Source organism: Solenopsis invicta, chromosome 7 (genome assembly GCF_016802725.1).
Source record: "Solenopsis invicta isolate M01_SB chromosome 7, UNIL_Sinv_3.0, whole genome shotgun sequence".
NCBI lineage: Eukaryota > Metazoa > Arthropoda > Insecta > Hymenoptera > Formicidae > Solenopsis > Solenopsis invicta.
Genome location: NC_052670.1, coordinates 4,401,823 through 4,425,401, shown reverse-complemented (window position 1 = coordinate 4,425,401; position 23,579 = coordinate 4,401,823). Strand labels below are relative to the sequence as shown.

Genomic DNA, 23,579 nt, shown 5'->3' with positions numbered 1-23,579 from the left:
GAAACATAATAAACATTTAACGATTTACATTTTACTGTTATAACTCCTCGTTAATTTGCCGAACGTCAGATTCTTACGCTCGTGCAATTAAGCATGGACTGCATTAAATATACAAGGAGTGTCTTTGTAAAACGACGGAACTTTTTATCCTGATTACACGGTTGGTGCAGAGCTTCGCTACTTATTTCTTCTGGCTTAGCCAGGAGTCCTTTGAGAGAATATCAGTCTAGAGTATACCTTTGCATTACGTTACATAAAACTGTAAGATATCTCGCATAAATCGAATAAAAATGCAATTTTATAGTGAAGAATATCGAGAACAAATATGCGTGGTAATTTTTGTGTCGCTGATTATACGTGACATATTCGAGATCTATCAAACATTACGTGCAGTTGTTTATGTCTATTGTAATACGCTTGCGAGACGGTGATAACAATAATGCATATGATCCATCGAAGTAGTTGGGAAGAGGGAGAGTAGGGGGAAAGAAAGTATTTCTTTAGGTGTGTGCCTCGCATTGGCAAAAGGGCAAAAAGGGGGCAAAAATGAAGGCACTCGCATTTGAGCGCGCAATCTTACTGGCGTTGCATCTGTTAAGAGCGTCCAATGTCTTTAAGGATTGGAAAGGTCCGGAGTAAAACGCGTAGCCGTGAATAAAAAACGCCGCCTGATGTAAAGGTGATGAATTCTGTACACTTATCTGTGATATATATACGTCTGGCAGACGCTGGAAGCGTCGTAACGATTCGTCCAGACGTATTCGTTTCGATAGTCATCGTGCTGAATATGTTGTTAACAGCATTTATTGTTATTTTTAATTATCAACAAATTTATAGTATTGCTAATGACAATATTCTCGATATTCTTTGTTACGAAATTCATTTTTACTTAATTTGGAATAACTTATAGTTTTATATAAAGTAATGCAAAAGTATTTTTTTTTTTTTCAGATTGATATAACTCTATGTATTTTGAAAAATACACCGAAAAAATCCATGTATTTTTTTCAGTGTGTATACCTACTTGTTCTTATTGTTATTTTACCATTTTTCAAACAATTAAACATAAATTGAATTTTGTAAATTAGGTAGAAGTAATGAATTCGAGATTATTTATTCTTGTTAAAACGCACGTTTTAAAATATTTTTAACATCTTAAAGATAATATTTATTGCAATATATTGTAGTACATTCGACAAAGTGAAGGTAATGAATTTACTGACGTTAATAAATAATTTACTGTAAGCGCCTATATGTTTGAGATATTTTCCATTTTGCTAAAAAATCATAATAATACCACAAGGTAATTATAACTCGACGATGTGAAAGCCATCAGAAACATTTTCAAGATACGGATTACATAAACACCTATTGTATACAAACACTTAATGGACTTTCATTATTGAACGCGTTACAGAGCATATACAATATCCATGTCATTGCGCCTGCTGATAATATTTCCCGATATGTGTTGTATTGATAAAATATTTATTGTTGCTCTTTACGAGCTATAATGTATGAAGAATGAGAGAGAACGCACAAATGACAATTTCAAAGCTTCTCTTCAGCACGTTGATAATCAATTAATTCGTTAGTTAATTCTAAACGACTAATCGTTTCTTAATCAATTTAAAAAATATGAAAAGAAATCTTTATCCGACTGCTTCTTCGTTTTATTTCACGAGTTAAATGTATTCGACTCACGTCGGTATCCAATGCCGAAAGCGCACATAGTTCGAGGTAAACCTATCCTTAATACGAGCACGGAGAAGGTTGTCGGGCACGACTTTAGCTATCCTGGGACAGAGTGGCGATGTCTTGGAAGCGCAGCTACGCATTTTTATTGAGCGCAGTAAAGGGTCTATAAGCGGCCGCTTAGGATTCCAATTAAGATCTCCAAGTTCTCTCGCGTAATCTATATTCTCGTGTAGTTCTACGTTACATAAAAATAAAATTATAAATTGGTTTTTGAGTTTGAACGGTTATTACACAATTTTTTAAAAGCTTTTATACATTTCTATTATTTTTTTAAAATTTATTCAATGCCAATATTTCGCGTGTATTTTGATGCGAAACTAAATTAAAACGAGCACTGTTGAACTTTCTCACTTTTCTGAAAGAAAGAAAATTCTAGTGTCTGAAATTTTTACTCCATCTTACATTGGAATATTTATACCGCTGTCCGCAAGGTAATCTACTGAATACGACATGATCCTCTTCGCGCGAGATATTGCTGCTCGTTGAGACCGGACTGTCCGAGTCAAAGGCAATCGCCTGTTTATAGGCAGTATCCAATCTACATTGGACGGTGATGGTAACGGAGGCGTTTACACCGCTACTGCTGCTTGAACAAACAAGATGTAAATTCGTCGTGCCGCGCACTAGGCAGGAAGCAAGTAATTAGACGCGTTGTTGCGGGGGTCGAAGCTTTGAACTCCCGTTTCGTATCGGGGCCACTGTTTTCTCCTGCCCTCCAACCGTAACCCCACGTCGCTTTATCCTCGTTTCGTAATTCTGTGCTTCCCTTGTTCATCTTCTTCGTAGGTATACACAGACCAGCGGCTGCGTTTCGCGTCCAGAGTCCCGTATGTGAACGCGCACGTCCACGCGTCCGATCGTGCGGCAAGTACACGTAAGGATACACAAATTTCGATCGTTTACGGTGATCTATCGCGCTAGGTCGCCGCGCTGTTAGAATTTTAATGAACACGTACATAGAGACGTAAATTGCGATGGATGCGCCTGCCATTGGCCACACGTATAGGCATATACATTGGATGCCATTAAACGAGAATGAGGATTAACTCGTAATCTTTACTGTCTTTTTCTCTCTCTTACCTTGCTTACTTTTATACTCTACTATAGAATGTAAAGTTGCTTCCTTGTAAGAAAATTGATGTGCTGATAAGTACGTGTTTTTCGAACACAAATCCAAGCATTTTCTACAACTTTAATCACAACATACTTTATATATACATATAAAGATGTTATATATAGTATATACATATGCATGCAATTACAATAGAATGAACTTTGACTTCACGTATAAAAGTGAGATTTAAAATATGATATTTAATTCTATATTTTTAAAAAAATGAACTTATATGGCAAAGCAGGTGAAGGAGGATCAGACATCATTAGGCAAAACAAATCAATATGCAAATTATTATTTATATTATTGTACACTTATTCACCGTTGTTTCTATTATAGCATCGATCATTGTTCGTGATACGAGGTAGTAGCACACGAATGTAACCCTCGAATGTTTTTGCTCGTAACACGTATCGGAAGGTGAAAGAAGTGCTAACAGAAGGATTCCGTTGGTTCAACAAAACCAACGTACGAAACCGGCGTTGCTTTCTACTTTCCGTCCGAGTGTAAAATCTTTTCTTGACTCCTTCGTGGTCGCGCACGAGAACGACGGCGATGGAGGAAAAAAAGATGGCGAAGGGCTTTGGAGCAACTCGCTGGAGTACCAACCGAAGTCCCTGCGGTAGTCTCCACTTTCAGTATTTACTATGTTTGAGGAAAAAGTGCTAGTGCTTTCGAAGATCGCTTTCGTTCTATCAGGAACTGGTCTTCCTTCACCTGCCCCGCCGTACTATTACTTCGTTCTTATGGAGTATTGAATTAAATATCGTATTTTAAATCTCCCTTCTTTCTACATATTGAATCGAAACTCATTTTCTTTAAATTCTTGTGCTGATTAATTTACCATACGATAATTTTCTAGCTTTTATTATTAATGATTAATAAAAAAAGGCATTGACATATCCGTCATTAAATTAACTTATGGCATCCAATTTGTTGGTTCATTTTTCGAGTAACGGCATTAAATAAAGTCACAAGTAATATATTTCAAATATATAACGGGTATCTGTATGAAAGTTGAAGAGAAATGTACGTGATATGCATCTGATACAATGCTCCCGTCACACAGTTATTCTAGACGTTACGCGTCGTGGAAAAATAGGTTTTTCTTTTTTTTGGTGAGCCACGTAAAATATTCAAAAATTGTGCTACATTCGCGGTGAAAAGTGCTTGCCCGCTGAGGCATTTCTTGAACGTCGTTAGGGGAGGCCCTTGAACGCCGACGAAGGGCACACGACAGACAAACGAGGGGGTCGAAAGAGCCTGCAAAATGCACGCGGCGCGGAATATACTGAACTATATCAAACGGCACGACGGTTAATATTGGATTCTGTCGGAGGGAACGAGCGCAAGGATCGAACGTGTTTCTCGTTAAGTGAAGCAATTACCCAGACCTATCTGTTACTTAGAACACCGTCAGCAGCCACCACAGCCTTTTAGTTTTGAAGACTACCTCAGCACTACGTCACAACCTGCAGTGCTGTGCATTTTTGACTTTATTTTTTTTTTGTTTCGCAGCGACACCTACAGTTGCTTCAATTTCACTTTCACATATAGCTTACGTAAAAGGATAAAAGAATGAGACGTATGGTACATATATATACATACATACATACATATATATATATATATATATATATATATATATATATATATGTATACATATATATGTTTTTTTTAAACATCGTTTCACATTGTCGTTTTTATATATGATGCTTGGCTCCGTATGAAAGCAGTAGTCGACGAGTCCCGGGTTCGATTCCAATCTCTCATTCATATATTTGCTTCGGTTTTATAGATTGATTGAAAAATTTAAAGGATTGTGAGTGAAGAAATTTTGAGATGGAGATGATAAAAAAACTTTGTTTTAAAAAATTTATATTTTACATTGAGGTTATAGCATAGTCTTACCGTTTTTAAAAATTAAGATGCTTAAATATAGATTAATTAATTAATCAATTTCTTGACATTTGCGGCACGAAAACCTCTTTCTCGCATTTTCTCCAAATTAAACTCTCTTTGAAAAAATCCTAGGCTTTGCCGTCGTTAGTCTTTTTATCATGTGATATTTCACTGTGAGATTTCAAGATCTTCTTGTTGTTTATGTCACAGTATTCACATCTACCAGCGTTGTTTATTGTTCGTAAATTCAAAATTGATTTTTATATTGCTTATCTACGTATTCTATAAAAATAATCCGTTATAAATTTTACACTAATTTACAAATCACAAAGTGCAAAAGCGTGAAAAAGACATGACATATCCTATCTTATTCTGTTTGGAAAATCTCAATGCCTTATCTGTATCTTCGCCATTTGTAGTTCATCGACCTATAACATTAGTAAAATTGCAAATATTAATATGATAAATAAGAATCGATTTTAATCCGGAAACTTCGAGAGGAGTCACAAGAAACTTCTTCCTTACGAATCACAGACTCTTCATTCAATGATGCACCACACTGTATGAATCCTGTTTCTCCGAGATCTTTGAAGCTCACGGATTAAATTAAAATCGACTTGTAGTATTTCCTACTATAACGGATACTTTTATAGATTGACGAATTTTTAACCACGTGAATATTTTTCGTGCATTGTTTAGTAAACTTTTATATAGCTAATTTTATACCCATAAAATGACGAGAAAAAGTAATATACATATTTTTCCTTTGAAATTCATAATTAAATAAGAATATCGAATTTGTCATGAAGCGCATACTACAAATCTTTATCTAAACGCGATGCTTTCCTTTAGAATCTGCGGGTGTTTTTTTTTAGTTCGACTTTTTATAACGTTCGTCTCCTGGATCGATAAATCATCGTTTCGTAACGAAGAAATTGGCCCGTGCCATACTCGCTAATTATATACCCCGTATCGCGTCAATTTTACTTTACGCTGCTCTGAACTCGATGCATCGGTAAACTTGTAAATAATTAACGAACGTTGCTCCTGCCATCGTTAACATTCCAGCCAGGATCTGCCTATTAAGCGATATTGCTCGCGATCATGGTGATGCGTAAAACTCGTTACGTTTCTGGACATGTACGATGGCGGGCATCAGAGCGGGGCTTTAGAGTTCTAGTAAAAAGTTTGTCTGTCGATATCTATCGCATTTCTGATATTTTCCCAATTCTTCGCAATCGCGTTTGCCTTTGTCTCTTTAATGCCTTTCAGTTTTATTGAATAGGTTCTAAAACTATCGTTCTTATACAATGCAATTTGTATGGTCGGCATCTGACGTACGCCACACAAATTGCATTGTATAATTTTTATAAAATATTAGCAGCAATTAGTTTTAATCAAATTTAAAAAATTTAATTAGAATGATCCTGATGCGAAGACAATATGAGAGAAGAATATTCATTCTTTATTTTATAGTGCAAATAAATGTAATACAATAAACGTAAATATTCCACAATGATGAAAGTAAAAATCGTTAGAAACATCATTAAAAATACTAAATAATTTAATATATTGTAAGTAAAGTTATTTAGTACATATTTTATTCTCGTTAACAAAAACATGTCGCTGTTTTGCTTCTAAAATTTGTACGACTGACAATCCGCCTTAGATTATCGCATTTATATGCACAGCTTTGTAGGCAATGTCCTTAATCCACGCTTCCGTTGTAGGATATCACTTCTGAAATTTTAGATGACCACGGTAGTAACGAACAGACGCGGGTAAGGTAAAGGGGTCGTTTGAAATTAGCCACGGATTTTAGTAGGGGCGTCAGGTTTCAACGTGGCTGGGTAGCTCGTGTTAGAGTGTATGATCGTGCTTCACTTCGAAGGCATGCGCGTTGAATCTTAATTCACATTATTAGCTTCAACTGTCTATATCGGGATCATGCTCGGTGCGTTAGATCTGTTTCGTAAAGAAGCTGTTCTCCTATTCAGACATCAGACACATTTTTCAATTTCGCAAAAAAATGTGTATATATGTATATATATATATATATATATATATATATATATATATATATATATATATATATATATATTTAAAAATTTATAATATTATTTCAATTTAGAAACTGATAAGTCTCGAGATGTACATGCGCGGATCAATGTTGTTACGACTATTGTCAAACATGAGCATGTGTATTAAATTTATACGAAAGAATAAAATGATAATTAACGGATAAGAAAATCCTGCTGAGCATATGTAGAATTAGATGTCGCCGATCTCATCTCTTCTCTAGCGAGTTCGTCTTCAGAAGCGGGGTATGCTTCTTAAGAAATTTCTACAATGAAGAAACGATTTACGAGGTGATATAAAAAATAATGGTTTAAACAGAAGAGCCCGCGCGTAATGGAACGCCTTAACATTCTTTTGTCTCGGCGGGACAGCCTATCTCTTCAGATCATATCAGCTAATTATTTCATGGGAGAATTATTGTCCCGTCGGATCCAGTTTAAGTCGGCTCGTCGAGGCTACCTAGACGGTCCAAATATTCTCGACTCGCGTCTTCCGGTGGATGCAGCCCGAACAGGTTGCGAAAATCGTTTCGTGCAGTTTTTTTTCCGTGCGCGGGATGCTTTATAGTAAAGTATTCATTTGCAACGCTACTGATTTTATGTAATAATGTCGCCGGCGAGTTGTTGTTCGGTGTTAATTGCTAGCAACGCCAAGGATATAATACGCACAGATTGTTCTCAGGTTCGCCTTGCACATTATGTAATTTACACGTAACGAATTCCGTTTTTGCCCCGTTTTGTTTTGTTTCCTCATTATGCCGTTGACTCGACATTATATTACTTCTTTTTTGCCGATGTTGATACTAATGAAATATTATTTTCACAGAGCTTTTTTTATTTCCGCATTTGCATAGTAAGACGAAGACGTGATAGTTGTGTAAACATATTGTACATTAAATCATCGTAAAACGAAATTTCTAATAATAATTTCTTTAATTTCCTTATGACTTTAAGATTGAATATTGGTCTGGATATTTACAATAATTAAAAAATAATGAATGGCTGCTAAAAAACACATTATCGTATAAATTCAAATTGAGATGTAAAACAAGACGATTAAGCTTCCCGAAGAACAAGTTTCTTTTTTTGGAACGGTTTAGATCGTCTACAAAAATGTCTAAAAACGTAAATAAATTTTCTTTTTCAATATACATTTAACATATTGTTCGGAAGGTAAAACGGGGTCAGGCAGACTTATACACAACAGAAAGGTTAATGCCGGGCAATTATCGTGCGCTTTTCTTAATGCCAACATACACGTTTTAAGCTGCGCATTTGCTACTAACACAGCCAATAGCTATGCTTATGAAAGATGCATTGTGGAAGATAAGCGCTTCATGGGGAGAGTAGGAAATAGTTGCCGGGAGGGTGCAGGGAGCAGGGTTAAGAGAAGCTTCTAGGAAAGCGAAGTCAGACGAAAATCATAATTGTTCGCTGTGTTAACTCGACGTTAAAATGGTTCTCAGTTATTAATACCACTGTGAAATGGCGCTAATCTCGCTCATAAGACAGTCACGAGTACGTTCACGTAGGCGACGTAAATACTTTCTTAGAATACATGATAATCTTAATCGCAAGGGTAGTTATTAGCACCTTTAAGTCTAATGATGGCGCGCGATGTGCTTCAGAAGAATCAGGATGCCATTGCCAACAGTCAAGTTTTGACTGTTCAGAAACTTGTCGAGAGCACAATATATCTTTTAATTATTAACGCGATTTTCGAAATTTATTACGTCAATCATGTAATGATATTGAATATTGATTATTTAAATTCGACGCTTTTAAAAAATTCACTAATGCATAATTTATGAATTCTCGAAAATTAAATTGAATTAAATTTCATTAAATTAAATCAATATTTATCTGTAATTTGACAATAAAACGTGAAAATCGTTACTTTTATTGAAGAATGTGCTCTATGACATATGTGTGAATACTGTTTAATACGATTAAGACTGTGCTATTACTAATGATATTCCTTAAATAATCGTACGTACTTGAGTTAAATTTGCTACTCGGCAGACGATCTTCCTAAAATCCCGTCATTCACGATTGGATGAATGGGGAAGTACACGTAAATGAGATGAGGAACAGAATTGAAAATGTGTCTGAGGAACAGAGAAAATGAAAGCCCATAGTCAGAGAAGGTGGATCTCTCGGTAATGATAGTTCATTCACCGGTAAAGATTTTAACCGCGCTGAATGTGGCCATTGAGTATTGGCCAGAGATGAGAAACGAGCTACAATGAGCGATTCTTGTCCATTGAAAGCATTAAATCGATTTAAATTGCGCGCTCTACGTAGATCGGAAAGAAAAGGAATAAATTCGCGAACGAGATTGTACGCGTAAAAAGAAAAAAACGTAGCGTATGCGACACGTTTTTAAATCAAAATGCTAAGCAGATTTTCCGGATTTGAGGTTGCAAATATATCTTTGAATGTAACGGAGATGGTAGAATCGCTAAAATGGTGAATGGGATAATGCGATAGTCGTTATACTTGTACAAATAAAATTTTAGATCAAGAGAGATTATTTTCTCTTCAATTTTATTTATGCAAGTATGACGATTTCATAAAGAGATGCAAAGATTGTAAAATTTAATCAGAAACACTCTCTCTTCTTATAAAATAAATTTCTTTCAAATTTATAGAATCAAAAACTTGAAAATTTTATTGTAAATTGTAAAGATTATTAACAATGTTAATTTTCATAACTAATGTGAACTTGGATAAATAGGTAGACGTTAACTTTACGAAATATGTTTCGATAACAATTGAACTTATTTCTTTTAATATTTGTATAGTATTTATATAAAAGATAAATCTGATAAGACTATTAAAAATTTTGAAGCACAATATTTTAATTATTAATTTATTTATTGCATATCTAGTTGAATATTCCTTATTCTTGTATAATTTACGCAGTATTAATATCCGGTCAAGAGAGGTTTGTAGAGAAAACGCAACATTTATCTAGATGTGGCTTACACCTACGGCTATTTTCTCATCGCTTCTCATTTCCTTATTCCTTGTCTCATGTCAATTGTTTTCGGTTCACATACGCGTACGTGCATCCTGGAGTAGGGCGTACTTTCGGAATTTAATTGCGACCCCGTGACGAAGCCTCGCCCGGTGTTCGTTACTACGGTCTATGTGCTCTGCTGGTCGAATTGAAAGCTTCGTTTCACACATGAACGTACACAGTAGTCCACGTAACGTATCTACACACGCGAGCACGATTTCTGCTTTTCTATCTTCCGTTGTCGCGCGCGTGTATGCGTGCCGGAGATGTTTGTATCTGTGCGCGTGTGCACGCGATACGCACAGCAACCAAGGATTACGTGTCACAAATTGGTATTACCTAGCATTGCGAACATAGACATAGAGACAGGTGTGCACGCGGCATTTCGAAGGAAGTGTCTCGAAGTGCTTCTAGCATACCTGATGCGATTCTATGTAGTAAGTTCTAACACGATTTCGTGACAGGCAATTTGCTTTGTAAGGAAATAATTGCAATCAGTTAGACCGGCTAACACAACCGAATTCGCCACCGTTTTAAGGTTTTCACGGATGAAACGCTGAAAGGTGGAAGGTTCATTTTGCTTATATTTCAACCATCGCCGCGTCGTTCTAAGTACAATTTCTTTGCACTCGGAGTCTTGAGTGTAGCATTTTTTTCATCGCGCGAAAGAAAGCAAAGTTCGCGCATCTCCTCATTACGCAAAGTTATCGCGGCGTTATTCTGGATGAATAGTTAACGCTGTTTAACTAGTTAAAACGCAGTTTACAAAAAGCATCATATTTTTTTCGCGGCAAGACGCGCGAGTGGAATCTTCATCTTCCAATTAAAGTTGCGAATTTTCTTGAATTTTTTCCCTACCTGAACTTTCTATCTTCCGTTGGTGAGTGCGCTGCGCTAAGTACGTCTACATTCCCAATTTGTCCAAGCAGTATCCGTATACAAAGAAGACATCGTTGCTCGGAGGTCCCGCGAGAACCGTTTTGACACGGAACTCGGATAGATACATTATCGAACGTCCATGTGAGCGAGTGAACTCGATCGCCGGTGTCGATCCTCGGAAAATTCAACTTTACGCGGCGGGGTGTCCTGGAAGCGTTTGAGAGGCATTGCTTATGTACTATATACAGTTATGTACATGTATATAAGTACATATATATATATATATATATATATATATATATATATATATATATATATTGCTTCGACGATATTGAAAATATTTTAAGAAATCTGTCACGCTAGAGAATTTACCGTCCCGATAAAGTCGCGCGGATTTAACAACATCGGCTAGGATTATTCGATGAGGAAAAACTCGTTTCACTCATGAAATCATCGCTGCATCGGCGTCCGATCAAAGAAAAATTGTTATTTTTTTCGTAATTCGCTGCAACTCGCTCGTGTTTCTTTTAATTGATTATTGATCGAACTATTTTTTTTACAAATATATTAAAGGGTCTACCAAGAGTCTGCGAGACTTTCATGGTGTAAAATTAAATTCTTCGATTATGTCGCGCGATGTAAAAAGGTTAAAGGAACGTTTCGTTGAATTTAGGTGTTCAATTTGCGGGTAGATTTACCTTATTGGTCGCGCGTTCACCTAAACTTCCCACGCAAGGAGATCCCTCGTGCACAACGAATAAATCCGCCATCGTATACGGAAACGGTTGCTACACGTCCAGTCATTCTGCGGGTACGACACAAATTCCTTTTCCCGAGTATAGCGCCGTTGAGGAGAATCCCGAGTAAATAGAGTGCCACTGACCGTTGTAAAAGACCCGCACATTTCGTATACGGGATGTCAGAAATGGTGGCAACAATGTATTCGATCTCGAGTCTCTTTCAACTTGGATAATCGTTGCCCCTTGGAATTTACACGTAATTCACTCCTTTCTTATGGATAATATATTTCTTTCAAGCGGGATTTCGACCAAAGGCGCTTACTTATGAATATGCTATGTAGCATTGATCAGAGTATATAATTCCATTAAAACACGTACAGGTCTACAAAATATAAATATATATGAAAGATCTATTAAATCATCCTACAATTTTCACAATTTAATTAAAAAAAAAAGTTAAAAGTTAATCTTTTAAAAAGTTGCTTCTCTCTAAAAATCGAGTCCTAAGTTTTATAGTCTCGTAAGTCCAGGCGATAAAAGGACTCTGCCTACATGGATCAAGTATATACGCGATCGTATCGTCTTTATTGCTGCTGACGTCGCTTCTCTTTTGTCGTTGTATAAATAACTCCGTAATCTCATTCCCTGTTATTACAGCTGGATTGTGGTGCATACTTGCGCTTATTGGTTCTGTTTACAGTAAAGACCTCCGAATGCGATAAACGCACGTTTAGCGCGCCGAGTAGGTATACATACGCGTATACACGTCCCGGAGGTATCTCGCGGAATTTCGCGAATGGTGGTTGGCGAAACATTTCCCCGCGAGGTAGGTAGGTAGATAGGTAGGTAGGTAGGTAGGTAGGTAGGTAGGTAGATAGGTAGGTTGGTAGGTAGGTAGGTATCAAAGAATTCCTCACGACTGAGTAACGCTTGATTCTGGATGAGGGGAAAGGGGGGTGTTGACGTGGGTGTACAAACTGAGCGGCAAAACGTGCGTCCGACAACGTTGCAGCAGCCACCACCGCGCTGCATGTTACACGCCGAAAGATATTGCTGCGGCCCCGCACCGCTCGGAGGGGACGTCAAGACGCGGATTCCGCGGCAGCCCCCGTAGCGAAAGCGTTTTCCAGGAAAGCGTTTTCCAGACGATGGACGTCAAACGAAACCGGGGGCTGTGTGAATGCGTTTGATCTCGCTTTGGTTTTACACGCGGCGAACAACTTGCTGCTACCGACGCCTGTCGGACGTTTTTGTTTCTTGGAATTCTTCCGCTTCTTTGCCGATACTCGTCACGGCGGCGTTGTCTTACGTTTTACCCCTTGCTCTTCGTACTTTCCTTTATTTAACGCTATCGAGACCTCGGAAATGATTAGGGGATGGTGACTTTCTAACACATCTAATGCTAATTTGGGAGCCTAATAAGAATATAAGCGGAAAACAAACGTACTTTATATAGAATACACAATTTTATAACACTGATATTTGTAATTCAATTTATTATACTTAATAATTGTAATATGAACATTTAAATTTCATTATTTTTAATATCCGAAAGTACTATTACTTTATCAGTGTTATCGACTTAATTATAACTACGATAATAATTAATAGAACTTACACTATCTGTATACATGTATGCATACGTGAATGGAAAATTCGTATTAATCTTTGATCCGCATTTTTGATTCAATTTTTCTCTATTTAACTATGATGATCATTAAAAATAAATAGGAAATGTAGGAAATTAATTTAACGAATGCTGACACAAGTAAAAACAGATTGTTTGCTTTTTTAAAATAATGACACGTTTAGCATTTAAATAATTATAAAATATCTTTTAGATAAAAGCGGGATACTTTAATAAAGATTGACTGACTTCTCGCATATTTGCAATATTTTATTTAAGTGTCGCTGAAAATTTTGATATGTCGATATTCGAACATCCTGAATATATTAAATTTTCAAATGTATATATATATATATATATATATATATATATATATATATATATATTGTTACATATTAAGAGTTTTATTGATCTTGTCTTATTATCGCATTTATCTCCTTGTGTTTATATTATATTCTAAGTATGTTATGCATTCCATGCTCGGTGCGCTGCGATCGTTTTCTTTTCTTGTACTGCATAAAAGTCCAGTAGTATGTGTGTGAGTGACATCTATCAGTTTTTCGTTTTCTAAGTTCGCTCGTTCTGTTGCACATACGCTCTTGTACGTTAAGTTCTAATCGAACCAAGCTTTTCGTTGCGCAGTTGTAAGAGGCATAAATACTGTATTATTCTGTAATAAATACATTCTTGCAACGAACTCAAAGAAATAACAACATATATATATATATATACATAAATTAGGTGTAACGTCTATCTAACTTTAAGCTTTTACCTTTAATCAAATAATGAAAACGTCATTGTATCATTGGCAAGATTAATATTGTCCGCCAATTATAATAATTGATAATTTTTATTTAGATCTTTCTTATTCTTGTCAGAATTATGTTTTTTATATTATATAAAAATGATTTAAATATTATCTAAAAAGTAATCAATGCTCAACGCAAAATTTCGACGTTAATAATTTTAGAAGTTATGAAATACTTTCCTAGATATCGATCCATTCTTGATTGGATATACCTGGCAAGTACTTTCATAACACTTATTTTATTACGACGCACAGTTATTCTCGCAGGCGTAAAGTAACCCCGTAAATAAGGTCCTCCCTCCTGCTATATTCTTATCTTCTTTATTGTTGACGATTCTTGTGTTGTAAGATGGGTCGGCAGCCAATTCTTACGTGCCTTCTTGCGCACGAACGAAACGCGCCGCCGGTAAAAGTATCTCTTCCGAAGGGGCAGGCATCAAACAACCCCCTACTGCCGGAATCGTCGTCGGCATTGCGCTCGCGCAGGCTTGAGCGCGCGTGTCCGTGTTCATCGTGCGGTATATACGCGGTGTGGAGCAGTAGCACCGGCACCACCATCAGCACCAGCCAGCATTCAGCAGCAGTACCGCGACGTGGCCGAAGGGGGTTTTTTCGGGATGCCGATGTGTTAAAGTTCGTCGTGGAGTGTCGTGTTAATCGTCGTCGGCCGGTACGCGTTGTATCCTCGAAATGCCTGGTGCTGGTGCTTCGCGCTTCACCGCGACGGAAAACCGGCCTGACTCGATGTAGTGGCGAACTTTCCGAAGTCGAGTCCTCGTCGAGTGGGACCCGAGAGCATCGAGATCGAGGGTTCTGTTTCTCATACCCAGAGTTCCGTAGGTGCGCGATTTTCGATTCTTCTTCTTCGAAAAGGATCCAACGAGGGATCTTGTTGTAAGTTCGCGCGTGATCAGTCGGGACAAGTTGCAGCACGAGTTTTTGCTTTCTTCGTTCTTGTTCTCTAGAACGATTGTCGCTCCGAAGGTAAAAAGAAGTTCGGGATCGGTCCATTGGTCGGGTATGTTCTCGTCTTACATGTCGAGCAACGTGTAGAGGAAGATTGGACAACTTGAAACTAACGACGGCGAGGGTTGGCGGGTCACGTGATCTCGAAGTTTTCTTGACGGACGTTCGATTCCGAATTCGTAATCTTGATCAATGCGTTCGTGCGTAACGTGCTAACGCATCGATGATCTTACAGTTATACTATGGTTGAGATTTCTCGCGACCGAGAACGTAAAGTTGCTTATTTGTTAGCTCTTTTTTTTCGTGTCTTCGATGATGCTTGAAAAAAATTCTATTAGTTTTTTTTGAAAATAACACAAATTAATTATATTTCAAGTTTGAGATTTATTGCGACGATGTTATAAAAGTTTCTATCGATAAATTTGTGTAACGCTTTCGTGGTATAAGATATTATACTATTTAAATATTATTTTCTTTGATATTTATATTCGAGAACTGGAACGGTCTGTATCGTCGTTTTAGCAATTTCTTGGATCTGTATCACTTTCAGAATAACCTACGCGATCGCTGGTAATTTCAATGATTATTTATTGATTTATCGAACGTAATTCGCTCCGGTTTGACTTAATGTTGCCATCATAATGTTTACCATTCTCTGCCAACTCGGTATTTTTTATATCACTAAATAGCAGAGCGTATACTTTATACTATTACGCTATCGCGTTAATAACGTTTGATGCACGTAATTCTTATGCGATAAAAGAAACGCGCGTTCTCTTTTTCGGCATTGATTAACGATTCGGCACCCGTTTGGCTCAAGCATGAATTCGTACGAAATCCGGCGGCATGCGGATCGTTCGATAGATTTATGACGTACATTGATGATCGTTTGCTCGGCGACCGCTTGTCCCGGAAGTATAATATTTCCGAATCGATCGTACGTCGCGCCGATCAGAAGCCACGAATAATCGTGTTGTCACCGGCGTGTACCGTACGCGTGATTACGCCGATAAATCTTTGCCGCTTGGTACAAAGGACAGGAGCAGAGATATTCTTCTATTCAAAAGAGAAGCGACAAAATTTAAATATTTTTGACGGATCCAAGAATATATTATTAAATATTAGAACAGTGACAGTGACGGAGTCATTAAAAATATTTCTGAGATGATTGTTGGAATAAACTTATGAACTGTTGCGCACATTCCGTTATAATTTATTTCCATTTAGATAAAATACGATTAAGTCTAATTTTTTTCTTTTAAATTAAGAACAAAAATCGAATTTTTATTTCTGTCTATTCATAACGAATTGGATTTCAATTTCAGAAAAGATTGGAGGAAACATTTTAAATTTAAAAATATTTTTTTTTTTTTTTATAGAATTTACATATAGATTTTTCAAATAAAGTAAATGTATATTCAGCTCTGTCTATCGAGAACCTAAGAAATCACGCGGCTGCACCGTCGGCGCTATTGGCGCTAATCACTCATTCTGTCCGAAACCCGTCGCCGTCCGTAAACATAATTGAAAAATACCAGAGAGCAAAATAACGCACGAGTGCCCCGGCGCCGATCCATTTCGGCACGGTGCAAACAACAACGGTCGACGACAACGGTGATTTTCTACGCGATTTTGTAATTCGACGAGAGGACCGTCGCAAAAGTGCAGCGAAACAAATGTTTCATGGACATCCGGACATTGCGCTGGTAGCACCGTCGGCTCATCGATAGTTGAGGCGCGGTCAAAGGTGATTCGAAGATCGTCGTCGATATGTCCCCGGAAATCCACGGACTTCCGTGAAAGAGTACGTATTATCTCTCGTGGGATGTACGGGGTTAACGTATCGGCGATTTGGAGCTGCGACCGGAAAGAGTTATAGACCAATCCGATCGTGTAATTCGGAAGTGCCTATTTATTAAATTTAGTCGAGCGTTATGGAGTACTATTGCCGTTACTATATTCCCTTCCGTTCGTTCGATTACTACCTTCCGGCTTTACTCCGTACAACCACTTTTAGTTTTAGTAGCGCGTTTAGTCAAAATGTCACGATTAAATAACTTACAACGTTCTTACCCACATCTACGACGATAAATTAACAAGATTTACGTATTGCGCGCGCGTACGTATATACGAACACTCTGTTTATCATTATTTTATATTATACGATGCCGTTTTAATAAAATATCATTAACGTACCATCGATTAGGCCGATTGCTTGGACGCTCATCAGTCACTAAAATCAGACCCTTCAGATTCGACATATTTTGATTTATCATTCTTCGCGCGAAAAATGTCATTAGCTCGCACTTGGAGAGTGGCAACGTAATGTCAGTGATATTCTAATTTCGCTGACATCTTCTGTTTTTCTTTTTCTCTTTGCGCTACTCAGACTTTCTCTTGATGACTTCAAGCAGTTCTCGTTGGTACTTGGTTGAGTACTTTGGCACTTCGGAAGCTCTCTTACAATTACAAAGACACATGTGCTGTCGAACGAGTAGTGTATTCGTGCATTCTCGTATTGCCCCAAAAATAAGCACACGGATGCGCTTATCAATTCCTTAACACACTGAGCGGGTTTTTCGCGTTCTTCAACTTTCAATATGGATTGTCACGTATAATGCGGCGTGCTATTCATTTGGCTTACACAAAACACGCCTACGGTCGTCGAGTTTCCGTAATCTCGAGATCCTGTTTGTCGCAGTGTACACAAACCCCGTTAGTAACTGCAACTTTCCTCGTTAAGAAATGCTGATCTGAATGAGCTCATTCTTACGGTTGTTCGCTGTATTCGGAAGAAACTCCTGTGAAAGAGTTTCATCTCCTCTTTGCAGGTTTTCTTTTTTTTGTTTTTTTTTCTTATGCTTTTCTTATCGTTTTTCCGCCTTTCTCGTCTTCGCCGCCTTAACGTGGTCTGCAGTCGCCGCTCGACGCCGGTAGTTAAAAACTTTTAATAATAGATAAATGAGCTGAGCTGCGATTGTCCCCGAGACTTGTTCGAGGTGCGACTGAGTTCCCAATCATTTTTGCGGGAAAAATTCTGGAAAGAAATACAATCCCGTAGTGAAACTAGATGTTTCGCTTAATGGAAAGATGAATATTATATATCCGAAGGAGAGTGTATAAAGAAAGATTTACGTCTTACGGAAATATAATGACAAATGCTTAAAAAATTAAATATTTCTTTTGACAGCTTCTCTTATCCGTTCCGTTCTACAAACGTTCTTGACCATATCTCGTTTTAACATTTCTCAACCTTGGGTTATTAATGTCCAACTTGCGAGACTATCGTTATTGTGAAATTGAAGGAGAGAAAGGGACGAGACTTTTAATTTCATTGCGTGTACGTACGTCGTACGTCGCAGCCGTGCGTACGTACGTACCGATGGCGCGGCGGCACGGTGATAATTTCATATGTGGCTATGCAGGTGCACGCACGCCACAACGGTGGTCCGGATCGCGTGTCAGCAATTATTCGAGGCTACAAAACGATACCGAGAATACGTGCCTCGCCGCTTTTCAACCTGCTCACTTCCGGAATGCAATTACGAATGTTTTGTCGCGCGTTCTGCGCTCGGCTCGGCGCGTTTGCGTTTGCGTTTGCGATTTGTCGTGGAGTTTTGCACGTCCACGGATCCACGTCGCCGCGCCGTGATACGGGATTGCAGAGAGACACTGATATCGAGAGCGTTAACGTATGCAATTATACCTCCCTTGTCCGTAACCGCGAATTTATTATTAGCCCCGAGACATCGTTATTTCTGCGGCAAGAGAGAGGGAGGGGGAAGAGGGATGCGCGTTTCATGCGCGCGGATGTTCAATACCGCAAAAATTCGAGAATTAATTCGATAATTAAATATGGATTTGTCGGATAATCTTATTAAATAAAACGTGAAATTTTTTCCATTATACTGCATCGTGTTAGATTTTAAAAACATTGATATTTCGACGTAATTTCAGATCTATTCATTAAAATATTTGATCTGGGATAGACTAAATGGAAGTACACATTTTATATAAAATAAATATCTTTGATGTCAAATTGAGATCAATGTGACACAAAGATAAAAAATCAAAGATTACATTTTGGTAGAAAATTGATGCATCATGTATGCGATATATGCTTCGAAATACGGTTTACCTTGTTACAAGCTAACGCTTTTAAAATTGCGTAACGTTTTATTAATCGGTTGACATTATCTGCCATGTATCGTACATTTTTACACGCTTAAATCGTGCGAATTAATGAGATTTATCGCATCGGCGATGGCGCTCCTGCAACTTTACCGGGAGGTTTATTTTCTGCGGCCGCGTTTATTGCAAGTCACTTCCCGATAGACGTTTATCGAAAGACCGGACTTTCCTCACCTCGCAAACTTTCAATCGACTCGATACTATCCTTGCTCTCTACACGCCTGACGGCTATAGAAAAATTTCGATGATGTACAATCGTACAAGTTTTGACAACTTTTTACTCGACCGTAATGTTATTGGATGCAAAAGTTGGCCGATTGAAATATCAATTTAGCTGCCTATACAACATGATACAGAGAACGTGTTGTACATTTTGCTTTCATCTGCGAATATTTTCTCGATAGCAATCTCTAGACATTTTCTTTATACAAATTGAATTGAGCACTCTTTTTTCATTGATTGCCAATCGTAAACATAACTTTAATCCTCGAAAAATGTTTAATTCTCGAAAGAGGAATATTCTACCGCGCTGTGTACTTACAAGAAATTGTTGTCCTGTTGTTGGTGTATAAAATAGCCAATTGAAGTTTGATACCACGTTCGTCCGGCTTTTTCATCGATTATGTCATAGTCGCTAATCGCCAGATAAACAAAAAAAAGACGCTTTTGTAGACGAGTATACCAAGTTGGGTATTGGCGATCGTCCGCGTCGTACAGCAAGAAGTCGTTGTAACGTTTCTTCTGCACCGGCTGTTTTTCTCACCCGTGCTTTTATGACGATGGATAATAAAAGTAATGCCCGTCGTAAAGAAAATAGAGATGCCGTCCTGTATCGAACATCGCGGGCTCGCTATGACCGGACCTGTCTCTCGGCTTACAAAGGCAATTGTGTCGACGTTTTCGGTTGCTTTTATGTTTACGATATACGAGTTAATTTCGTATTTTAGCCGACTTTATTAACGTTTGCTAAATACCTAATATCGAAAATGATAGAAAATCGTTGTAATAATTTAATAATAAAATGTTATACTCTGAACACATAATTTGAAGATCTAGTAGATTCAACAGTATGTTTGTTGAAAAATTAAACGAATCAAAATTGTTCTTACTAGATTACCTGATGGCTTATTTTCTCCTATCAGAATTCTTGATAATGAGATTAAATTTATTTAAGTCAATGTAATTTCATATAATTAGTGACGGAAGTATCTATAGTGCATATAATTAGAAACTTTATAAAATCAATCGGAAAATATTAATTAAATCCTGATAATTCAATTTATCAAATGTTTTAACAATAAAATATCGAGATCGAGCATGATAATCAGAAATTTTGTTTGGTCTTATCAAAATACGTTCTATCATATTGTCTTATTATTATAATATACTCAAAACGTTTTTTTCTGTGTATACATGTGCTTCTTATTATTTTATTAATTTTTTTTGTAGATATTCTTAATTACTTATTAACAAGGTTGGGTAGTTAAAGAGTTAAAAGTTAATTAATAAAGTTTTTTTTAAAAGTTAATTTTTAATGATTTAATTTTTAATTTTAGCTTATTTATAATTTTAGCTTTAGTTATTTTTGAATCGTATTAACTTTAATTTATTAATTTTTTTCCCAAGTTAAAAATTTATCGACGTATAAGAAAAAAAATTGTAAGAAAAAAATACATCCCTATATAAAAAATAAGATTTCTTTGTTATATTATACAAACTTAATTTACAAATAAAATATTAAGTTTGTTGATTGATCCATATTATAATTGTTTTGATTAATTTAACTTTAAAAAATTACAATTTTGTATGAGTAATGTTTTTCAAAATTAATTTCTAATTTAACTCAAGTTAATTTACTCTTAATGTAACTTTTAACTATATAGTTGTTTGTTTATGTAACTTTTAACGTAACTTAATTAATTTTATGAACCATTAACTTTAACTTAATTTAGTTAAAAAAATGTATTAACTTACCCAACCCTGCTTGTTAATATTCTTGATTGGTTTGTATATATCAGCATTTTTTCTTCCTTCTTTTCCTCGTCTTAATCATTCATAGTATAGCGTTAGTTTATTATCAGTGTCATAAATTAAGTATCATAATCATGAAAAAAAAGTTCACATTCATGAAAAGTATTAATCTTGATTTGATTTTTCAATTAATTCATGTATACATAATGTTTCTGGTTGACATTAGTTTAGAAACAAGTTCGTCCATCTGATTTCTTACTATCTCGGAAACAGTGACGCAGAAATTTAGTTTAATCAATTTGAAAAATAAAGTGGAAAATCACGGCGATGCGTCAATTAATTAAAGCGAGGCGTGATTTAAGTTGACGGGCTGACTAGGTCGCGTACACGCGGACGTTACGGTCTTGCGAAAATTTAACTACTTTTGACATCGCGTGTTTACTCCTCACCAGTTTTTTGGCGTTGTTTTGGGAAAACAACGCCGTCGTCCGATTTACGCTTATCGACGACAGATCCGACAAATTCGGAGCATGTCGCACCGTCACGGCGCAATGGGATTGCAGACGCATTATAACGGAAGCCGATGACGATGGTGGAAGCGCTAGGTTGGGCCAGACGAAGGAGGAGGCAGTGGTAACGGACGTCGGTGGCGCAGCCGGAAGCATCGCGAGCGGCCGATTTCCCGGATTGGCCTGACGTTTAATGAACGCCGGCAGACGTTTTGATTTAGGGGACAGTTTCATTCCGAAGCGGGGCACAATAACCGCCAATTTGTAAATCGCCTCGTAAATCTCGACCGTCGCAGCCGGGAGCGACGCAGCGGCGCGACGCACCGCGTCGCGGCGAATCTCTACTTGTACTACTAACCGGGTAGCCAGACCAATTGCATTAAACTATCGACGCGCCGTTAAAAAGAGATCAACTGGCATTACAGCAACTGTAAACAGCGCGACGGGGCAATGTAATGATTGTTATGGCGCTGGATCAATAACGCGATTGATATGGCACCGTTTAGTAATTGGCCCAATTTCTAATTGGTCCAATTACCAAACGGTGCCATATCAATCGCGCTATTGCCTTAGCGCCGTACAATCATTATTAGCGCCCGGACATACAGCATTACCGCAATATTAATTAATGATATATTAAGAATCGATTTGTCATCTATTATATTTGCTACGTAATGTTCGAAAACTAAAATGACGATACTGTTCTGTAGTGAGAAAGTAAAAATGAGGATAGATATGTTACGTGTGCTAGGATAGGATGCTCGCTCTTTTGTTACGCTGCGATATTAGTTCAATATTAAATGCAATATTTTATTCATATATACAATACATAATATATAAATAATGTTTCTCTGGTTTGTTTGAAACTAAATGCACAATGTATTTGACTTGTTTAAATATTTAACCTTGTGTGTTTATGAATTTGTCGAAGCCCTCAAAATATAATAATCGCGTTTCATAATTGTACGTAGTTAATAATAGCAATGAGTGCAACGGAAAGACAACGTTTTTAAAACTATTTGATTTTATTAAAAAAATGATATACTCTAATATCCATATTCGATTTTATTAAGAAAAGTTTCCTTAAAGAATTAATATCAAAATTTTGCCTCAGCTTCAGTATGCATCTCATAACTATTCGGCGTTCGGTCTCTCGGATGCTCGTTTCTCGAGCGTAAACATAGCTATGTATGCCTTCAAAGTTTAGCATGCACTAACTGCGGTCTTCACCGAGTAGACGTGACATAACACGAAGATACCTAAACTACGTGACTCCTTGCGTGACACGCTTATGTATTTGCATATAATCAAGGTGTCGGGTATCTCAACATTTGGCAACTGTATATAATTTTCCGTTTACATTTTCTTTTTTTAGAAATACGTGAAGTTGCGATATATCAAAATGAATTTTTGTTCAAACTATTTGCATCTATTCGATACAAAGTTGTGAATTCGTAAATGTTTTGCGAGTAAAATTTAAATAATTGATGAAAACTCTTGATATTTTAATCATATTTTTTGCGGTACATTTTATTTTATCTTTTTGGGATATCAACATTATTACATTTAACTTGTTTTAAGCGATTTTCTTAGACTATATTTTACTATTTTTAATTATCAACGGTTATATTGTTATATATTACCGCAAATATAAGAAACAACATCAACAGAGAACCGCCCGAAGCTATCCATGCGAAGCATTTTTCCATGAGCCTGTCACGAACAAGTTTACGAGAAAAATAGATAAAGGAACGCGAGCGTTACTATAACGGTGTTACGTAACTGAGTTTGCTAATTATGGAGCGAGCACGATAGTAGAAGTGAATTCAGGATTGTGGCGACGCAGGCCATTTTACTCGAGTATCAACGTAGCATCGTTATGGAAATCCCCCGTTATATATCTAGTAAAACTCGTGATAACATTATGAATTGCGCATTACGCGCGTAATATTAGAAGGCTCTTTACACTTTAAATTATAATAGTCTGTAAAAACTTTCAATACGAGCTTTATCT

At 36.9% G+C, this 23,579-nt stretch overlaps 1 protein-coding gene across 12 annotated transcripts in view; it reads left to right on the top strand.

Annotated features, from left to right (window-relative positions):
• Positions 1 to 23,579, top strand: part of LOC105199945 (lachesin) — a 269,609-nt gene that overhangs the window by 24,562 nt on the left and 221,468 nt on the right. Inside the window, exons 1-3 of one of the 12 annotated variants that reach the window (XM_039451642.1) lie at positions 14,689 to 14,822; positions 14,894 to 14,912; positions 16,433 to 16,698. The exons of 1 other annotated variant lie outside the window; for it this stretch is intronic. The gene's annotated coding sequence lies outside the window, so the exon portion shown is untranslated. Of the gene's footprint in view, positions 1 to 14,656; positions 14,947 to 16,316; positions 16,699 to 23,579 lie in introns of those variants that run through there. 10 more of the 12 variants (XM_039451639.1, XM_039451637.1, XM_039451643.1 and 7 more) reach the window with 10 other exon arrangements.